Raw genomic sequence first — 9,745 nt, forward strand, 5'->3', positions numbered from 1 at the left:
TTAATTCCAATACAACGATCGATTGATTCCTAAATTCCCGATTCCGATTCCATTAACAAAAACAACTGAAATAACACAGCCACAACATTAAAATAACCACAGGCGAAACTATAGATACTCTATCGACATATTTAATTAAATAGAAATTTGACAATATTTTGCAACTTGTCCTATCACCATTTACATTCATTAAAAGATCAATGACATTAAAGTGTATCACTCAAATAATTTGTTTACATGCTTTTTATATAATATTATTGTTTATATGCTTTTTATATAATATTATTCTTTATATGCTTTTTATATAATATTATTGTTTATATGCTTTTTATATAATATTATTGTTTATATGCTTTTTATATAATATTATTGTTTATATGCTTTTTATATAATATTATTGTTTATATGCTTTTTATATAATATTATTGTTTATATGCTTTTTATATAATATTATTGTTTATATGCTTTTTATATAATATTATTGTTTATATGCTTTTTATATAATATTATTGTTTATATGCTTTTTATATAATATTATTGTTTATATGCTTTTTATATAATATTATTGTTTATATGCTTTTTATATAATATTATTGTTTATATGCTTTTTATATAATATTATTCTTTATATGCTTTTTATATAATATTATTGTTTATATGCTTTTTATATAATATTATTGTTTATATGCTTTTTTATATAATATTCTACTGGAACAAAATCTATGAAAATGGTGTTTTATTTATTTATATACACAAGTAAAAAAAATGTTTACATCGAATCTTTAATGTTCCTATTTATTTTGCCTGCCCACGAGGGCAGAATTAGACACGAGGGTCGTTTTATTTAATGTGGGGAAAAGGAAGAAAAAATTAAAATTGTCTCAGTCGCGAAGTATTTCTCCCCCACTAACCGGGAACCAAAAACTGAAAAACAGATACTACACTTTGATCTTGGCCCGAATGCCAAGACATCACTTAACGTATCTTTAATGTAATCAAGGTGTAGATGTTTTACTTTTATTGAGAGTTTGTAAACTATAATTTGCCTCCTCTCTTTGAATAGGTGTTAGTTTATTGCTAATTGCTCTAAGCGCCCTTACCAGGAAATGACGACAGGTCTGCTGAGGCACGTTTTGCAGGTCAGTGTGTCCATCATTGTGGGCGCTGATTTCTTAATCCCTATTTCCAACCCTGGTGTCTAAGTTATTTTAGTGGGACAGAACTAAAACCTTCCGTTTCTCGATTCTTATTAATCGTCCCAACAATAGTTATCGCATGAATTACTATCAATGATCGCTACTTGCAACAACAGGTAGTATTCCTTGGAATCTGAGCGACAGCATTTCTTCATCTCTTCCAATACTAGACATGAACATTTATTACAGCTACTTTTCTAGCAGCTTCGATCTGAGTCACAGACTCTCATCATATGCAAATTATCACTTGGTAAATAGCGTTGCGTCTTTAATATTAAACATCCTATTATGATGCTGTTTAAATTCTACTCAACACTATTAACTTAAAAATACAATGATGGAGAAACGGTTTATAATATTGAATTTGCTAATGGGCAGTATGCAGGTTTCCTAGATACTTTTTCTCGCAACTTGCCGTGAGCTATGTTCATCTTCCGTTCTGCCATCATTGGGATCTTCCGACCAATCGGTTATCTCCGTTAATATAAAAACAAAATGTAATAAATCCTTAGACATGCCTCTCTGTTGACAGTATATCGATACTCTATGGCTGTTTTTCGTACATTTATATGTAGGGATAGCTTCCGTTCATTTACCACTGCATTCCATATTTAAAAAGAACGTATCCCCTATTGTATCAGACTTGACTGAATGGTTAATTGTAGGTATAGACCGCTCCATACCCTCACAAAATTCCAGCAAAAACCTAACAACCAACTGTGGTTCTCTCCAGAATGTACTGCTGCCATGGCGCACAGAAATCACTATTTTCATTGCTTCCAACGTAATAGATATATTGAGACTAAAGCCACCTTCAGGATGACCAGCAAACACTGTAAATAAGTAATAAAGAACGTGAGAGAGCTGTATGCCCAGTCCGTCAAGTCCAAAGTGGCTGAGCAGCGGCTCCCACCAATTTTGGCAAATAACAAACAATGTCCTGAATAGAAGTGTGTTCTCTATCTCAACCATCATCAATGGACTTGAGATAATCTCGTCAGCATTCGACAAAACTAAACTTGCAGCTAAATCTACCCAATGCAATCAGGGCTGCCAGCCCCCTGTATTTCCTCCTGCGTCTGAAAACATACAAATATATGTCCGTGATGTTGCCAAGCTTATCAAAAACGTTGATTTCAGTAAAGCAACTGGTCCTGACGGCATTTCTATTATAGTAATCAATAAGCTTCAACTAGAACTAGCTCCCACACTTTCAAAGCTATTTAAGCGTTGTCTTAAGGAGAATTGCTTCGCAACACCCTGGGCAACCTCGTCAGTATGTCCCGTATTTAAAAATTCAGGTGACTGATCATCTCTCTCTCTCTCTCTCTCTCTCTCTCTCTCTCTCTCTCTCTCTCTCTCTCTCTCTCTCTCTCTCTCTCTTTACATACAGACTAATCAGTCTCCTGTGCGTCATGAATATGTTGCTGGAATCCGTCTTAAATAGAGAAGTAGTCAACCACCTTAGTAAAAAAAACCCTCTCAGTGACATGAAATATGCTTTCCTGTATGCTAGATCCATAGCAGATGTGATAACAGTTATCTCATAGCATTAGCGAATCTCTCGATGGAGATTTCCTTTCTACAGCAATTGCTCTTGCCATATAAAGGCCTTTGATAGGGTGATTGCATAAAGGTCTACTCAACAAAATCCCCACCTACGATATAGCTGGCAATGTCTTTTCAATTATTAAATCATTTCTCTCTGATAGGTTCATAAGATTAGTGCTTGATGGGCAGAAATCAGAAGCATACAGTATGAATGCTGGAGTCCCTCAGGGGTCAATCCTTCGCCCAACTCTGTTCCTGACAATTTCCCAAATCACATCTTAAGACCATTTGTTGACATTTATGCTGACGACACTACCATCCATGGCAACACTTCAAAGGCCGTACACGAGAAAGTTGTCTCTGATTCTCTCTCTCCTGATCTTGATCACTTGATTCAATGGGAAAAGAAGTGGCTGGTTAATTTTAATGCATATAAGACCAACCTTCTATCTTTCTATCAACAATTACCTACTATCAATTGAAATGAATGGCTCTCATCTTGGAGAGGCTCTATGTTTTGAAAATCTTTACTCTTGATCTGAGATAGAATATGTACATTAAATCCGTTGACAAGGTCACTAAAAAAATGGTGGAATCGTTCTACCACTTAAGTAGATATCTCACTGCTGATGTTCTACCTGTATAAGAGCCAAGTACGTCTAAGGATGAAGTATTGTTGCCAAATATGGGAAGAAGCTGCGAGAAACAGTTTATTTTACCTTGATAAAGTTAAAAAAAAAAAAAAAACTTCGTAGTCTAGTGGGGAATGACTCTTTTCTCTTTTCTGTAACCTCTTTCCCACAGAAGAGATATTGCGAGCCTGTCTCTACTTTATCGTAATTTCGTAACGAGCAAGTGCTCGTCTGAGCTCCAATCTATGATCCCCCTGATCCGACTTTCACGACAAACACCCGTCTACCTGAAACCACTATCAATTATTTCCCCGACTCTTTATTTGTACCTAAACCTAAACGTAAATTCTATAAACAAAGCTTCTTTCTTCACATCTGTGGAACTCTGTTCCGATTTCCTGCTTTTCAGTTGACTACAATATGGTTGTCCTCAAGTCCAACGTAAACAAGTTCTTGATGAGCCGTCCTCTTAAATAATCAAATTTACCAAATTTCCACTACTAACAATTACTACGACGTTTTTCTATAGACTACTGTACATTTATTACCCTTTATTAGGCTTTGAGTCCTTTATAAAATATATATTATATATAAATATATATATAAATAAATATATATATATATATATATGATTAGTTTTTTTTTTGAAAAAGAATTCCAGCAGAGTGCTCAATTAAAAGGAAAATCCAAATTGTAAGAGCGTATTTATATTGTGTGTACAGAAAGTTGTTAGTTGAGACAGATCATTGGTACCGTCGGTTTCAAGCCCGATAATAAGGCCCGTTTAAGGTATCCTTATCAAGCTATCTTCAGCAAATATTCGTCTCGACGAATATTTGCTGAAGAGAGCTTGATAAGGATACCTTAAACGGGCCTTATTATCGGGCTTGAAACCGACGGTACCAATGATCTGTCTCAACTAACAACTTTCTGTACACACAATATATATATATATATATATATATATATATATATACATATATATATATATATATATATATATATATATATATATATATATATATATATATATAGAGAGAGAGAGAGAGAGAGAGAGATGCGAGTGTTTACAAGTATGGTTAAAATCAGAAATTCTTTACGTAATTTCACAACCAAACAGACAAAGGTAGATGCCATTTAAAAGGTTACAGGTTATAAGTATATGTAAGTATATAACATCACGAACCGAAAGTCTTAAACAGACGTAGCAAAGAAGGAAATGATTAGTCTCTGTGGCCAGTGAGATAACAGTGTCCCAAATAGTTTTCCGAAGCTCTTTACTCGTTAACACTTTTGTAGAGCAGATGTGACAGCGAAAAATATAACGTCAGTAAGCAAAAACAAGTAAGATTTTTCTTTTGTTTTGTTAAAAAGTTAGTGGAAAAATACAGAAACATTGGTTGCTTTATCAGTGTTATCGCCATCTTTAACAGTGGGCGTTACTGTTCTTATTTTTCAGCTTAATTTTATTACTATATACAAGGTGTCCAAAAAGTCACTGAAGGCTTTGGAACTTTAATAGATTCTTTATTTTTCATGATATCTTTCTGTAATTTTAACACAATCTAACTAAGACATTGAGTAATTTAGGAACAAAATGTAAAATTCAAACAATCTTTAAGAAAAATAAGGTCTTTTAAATGTTGCCTATTTTCAGCTTCGCATATTTGTGATCTTTCCAGTGATGAATGGCTTCTGTATGTTTATTATTCAACGCGAGAAACAATAAGGATAGAAGAACACACCACGATATGTTTAATAACATTGTTTTAGCCTCGTCTTGTCTCTGGTCCGCAACAAAGAGAGAGATAAAGAGACAGTGAGAGGAAAAGAGAGAATAGTGTAAAGAAGACAGTTGCAAAAATACCAAGTTTTACTCTTACCGACCAATACATTATTAGTCTTAAACTCTGATAATGTCTCATACTCTAAAATACTATACACCCAAAGGGATTGTCAAGGTTTACTCCTAAGAGAAAGCAATCTTTAGACGAATGAATGATTGTTACATTAAATACAGGAATAAACAAGAAAACATACTTTGCAATGCCGTAAAATACTTGCTACCTAACCTTAAGAAGTTTTAATCTTAAAAAGAAACCAATTCACACACGTACTATAATTTTTTCATGTAAACCTTAAAGACATTGTTGACATAATCAAAAGTAACACAGAAAAACATATTTTCTCCTTGCGCATGTGTGATGACATAAGAATCAATGGACCAAAATAATGCCATTTAAGTGTATTTATCTTATAATAGCGAGAGCCCATGATCTTGTCGGTCGTAACATACGACACTTAAATGTTTTAATTCATACAGATTTCGCATTTCTTATTATAGAGTCAATAATATATATATATATATATATATATATATATATATATATATATATCCAGGATGTCCCAAAATAAACTATCCACTTTTAAATACGTATAAAAAATATGTCCTTTGTTGTGGAACACGCTGTATATATATATATATATATATATATATATATATATATATATATATATATATATACATCTATATATATGTATGTACATATATATATATATATATATATATATATATATATATATATATATACTGGCAAAAGTATCCGTCGTTGACCTGGTACAAAAACAATCTACAGAAAATGGACTCTGGTTTATGAAAGTATGATAAGTTATGAAAAGGAACGGGTGTAAAGAGATAGCTTCGAATTTGGGGGTATCAAAACCAAAGCAAAATATGATGAATGTAAAAATAAAATGAATAAACCCCATAATTTATTATACCATACCTGTTCACACTGAAACACTTATCACAATAGTCTGTGGATCTATATTAAAAAAACTTTGGTAAACTTTGTGACATATTTCCATTCTATGGAGGTCAGGCGCGAACGAACACTCCATAATTTTATTATACCATATTTCTTCAAACTGAAACATAATTATCAAAGTATGCTTACGCAGATAGATATAAAAGGTCTTTATTAAAGTTTATACCTATTTTCATTCTATGGAGGCAAGACGCGAACGTAGACCTCACATTTATTATACTATCCCTATTTAAGTTAAAACATACTTATCAAAGTATTATTATGTACATCTATGAAAAACACACGTAAACATTTTTTTTTAATTTTTTATTTCCATACTTTGTGGACCAGGCGCGTACGCAGACCCCACAATTTTAATGAATCATCATTATGCCAGATCAAACATACCCATTCCTGTGTCTCAATACATCTTTTATCATTATGTGATCAGTTTTCTAAAATAGTCAACCATATAGGAACCTATTCATGACCAGACACACAGAAACGTTTATATTATAGATATATATGAAATCGCGTTGACACACCGGTTCCCGTCAGATCACCGAAGTTAAGCAATGGCGAGCCTGGCTAGTACCAGATGGATGACATTTGGGAATTCTAGGCGCTGTATGTGCTCTCTGCTTGTCTCGGCATTTGTTTCCAGTTGTCTTGTATTTAACAATGGTATTTAACAATGTCGTCTGAGGAGAGGTGTGGTTGGAGATTGCGCACCTTCTGTCACGAAAATTTCACGCCCAGGCACCCCTTCGTGAGTATCCATAGTCTGTTAAAACTCAAGCAGCCCTCATATATATATATACATACATATATATATATATATATATATATATATTTATATATATATATATTTATATATATATTTATATATATATATTTATATATATATTTATATATATATACATTTATATATATATTTATTTATATATATATATTTATATATATATATTTATTTATATATATACATTTTTATATATATATATTTATATTTATATATATATTTATATTTATATGTATATATATTTATATGTATATATATATTTATATATATATATATATATATATATATATATATATATATATATAGCATTTTTGTAGTAAATAAGGCGAATAGTTCTAAAAATATTTAAAACATGAGCTAAAAGTTGTAAATTTTATGTTGAATTAAAATTGAAAAATTAGGATAACATTAAAAGAAAAAAAAAAGAAAATTAAATACATTATGAATTTTCATTACAAAATGTGTTTTAAAGTGCGTCATTACATAGGTGGGCATGTTGAATTTTTTTGAGGAATGGTTGAAATAAATATTTAGAGTTTCTTTCAAATTTAAAACTCTTTTTGTACTGATGAGATTATATTCGAAAACATATGTATTTGTCAATTATTGTCAATGCTTATTCTCAATTTTAATAGAATCAATATCGTTTCCGAAACAATCGTACACTCAGTTTGATTTTGTTTGTTTTTCCTTTTGAAACTGATTCAAAATTTACAATTATCAACCGTTTTACTCAATATATATATATATATATATATATATATATATATAGTAAGTTATAAAATATATATGGCGATTAAGCTACACTGAATATTCCGCGTTTCATCCACTCTAGGACTCTTCAGGCTTATGCGCATAAGCCTGAAGAGTTCTAGAGTGGATGAAACGCGGAATATTCAGTGTAGCTTAATCGCCATATATATTTTATAACTTACTAACTAGCTCTAACTACGTATTTAGCACTTTTGAAGTAAATACTTAAAGTTTACGCATAAATTTATACTTTCGTATATTAATTTTATGTGAGTAAATGAAGTAGTTATATATATATATATATATATATATATATATATATATGTATATGATTTACAATTATCAAGCCTTATACTCAATATTAATATAGCTCTAGGATAAATATACCTATTGAGCTTATTATATATCTACATTACTATGAGCATTGTTCTTCTAAAGTATATTAATGCATTAAATTAAACTTTGCTCTTTAGACTACAGGTCTAATTCCCTCTATAAAATAATATATATATATGTGTGTGTGTGTGTGTGTGTGTTAGTGTGCGTGTGTGTGTATGTGTGTGTGTGTGTGCGTGAAAATTTGGAACTACATTCACTAAACTAAAAAAAATTACGACAAATGCAGTATTCGACAAGGAATACAAAATATTTTAATTTTATCATTTGTCTAGGGATTTTTAATAATATATTCATCTCATCAGAGAAAATGTTTTAGCAAAATAATGTTTATAGAGACTTATAAATCTTGCTATTCAGCCCATCGATTGAAAAAAAATAAAATAAAAAGCTTGCATTAAAAACCTAAAAGGAGCCAAGATTTGAAAAAAAGGATATTCCACGGTATAGTTAGGTTCAATGAAGAAACATAAAGGCACAATCGTCTAATCCATAACAATAAATAAAGGCACAATCGTTAAATCCATAGCAATAAATAAAGGCACACTCGTCAAATCCATAACAATAAATAAAGGCACAATCGTCAAACCCATAACAATAAATAAAGGTGTAATCCAGACCAGATGGAGAGGGTTTAAATGTTCAAATGTATGCATATTACGAAACTCATAAAACTTGCTCAGGTAAAGTTAATTGCAGATTGTAATATTTCCACACGCGTACTGTACGAAGAAATTCTTTATAAAAAGTTTTTCAGATAACTATTACTGAAAAGTTTATATTTTAATATTTGATATGACTCTACAGAGTTTTCCTCTCTCGTAGTGGATTATATGTTATCATAATTTTAATATTTTAATACGTTTAATATATTAATTTAAAATATATTAATCGTATATTTAAATCACTTTTAACTATGATTAGTTTACCCATCCGCAAACTAATACAAATGTCGAAAAGTTGAAATGAACATTTTGCACGTTAACTTGCTGAATTCTGTACGCGTTTTTAATCCAGCCAAACAAATATTTTACTCGTTATAAACCATCCATGGTGTATGATTACTATTTCTTGTTAATTTCAGTGTTACGTGACCAGTAGTTTCAGAGTTTATCGGTTAAACACACACATACACAGACGTACATACATTGATGTACTGTTCTATTTATATAGATAAATAAGGATTCCAATGATCTTAAGAAATATTATACATACTGCGCGATAACACGAAGAGGATTTGTAATACTATTGAACTCTTCAATTAGTTCATAATATTATTATATATATATACATATATATTGCCCGATGGTAAAATACGCATAAATATGATATTTTAATTTGTTCAGATTCCGTATATATTATTATAGATTACCACTATAGAAACGTGACAGGGTTATTAACTGATTAAGAATAAACTAAGATTAATGTACAAAATGAATAACGATATTTTTTCAAATTTGACCCATTTAAAAACTATTTTAACCGGCTAAGGACCCATAAACGAACGATCCATAAAAAGATCAAATAATTTGAGGCCCTTAGTGAAAATTGATCCTTTTAAATGAAATTTGAACATATAAACTAGAATTATATATATATATATATATACTA

The sequence above is a fragment of the Euprymna scolopes genome, chromosome 12, assembly GCF_053919585.1.
Source record: "Euprymna scolopes isolate OS-2025 chromosome 12, ASM5391958v1, whole genome shotgun sequence".
In the NCBI taxonomy this organism is placed as follows: domain Eukaryota; kingdom Metazoa; phylum Mollusca; class Cephalopoda; order Sepiida; family Sepiolidae; genus Euprymna; species Euprymna scolopes.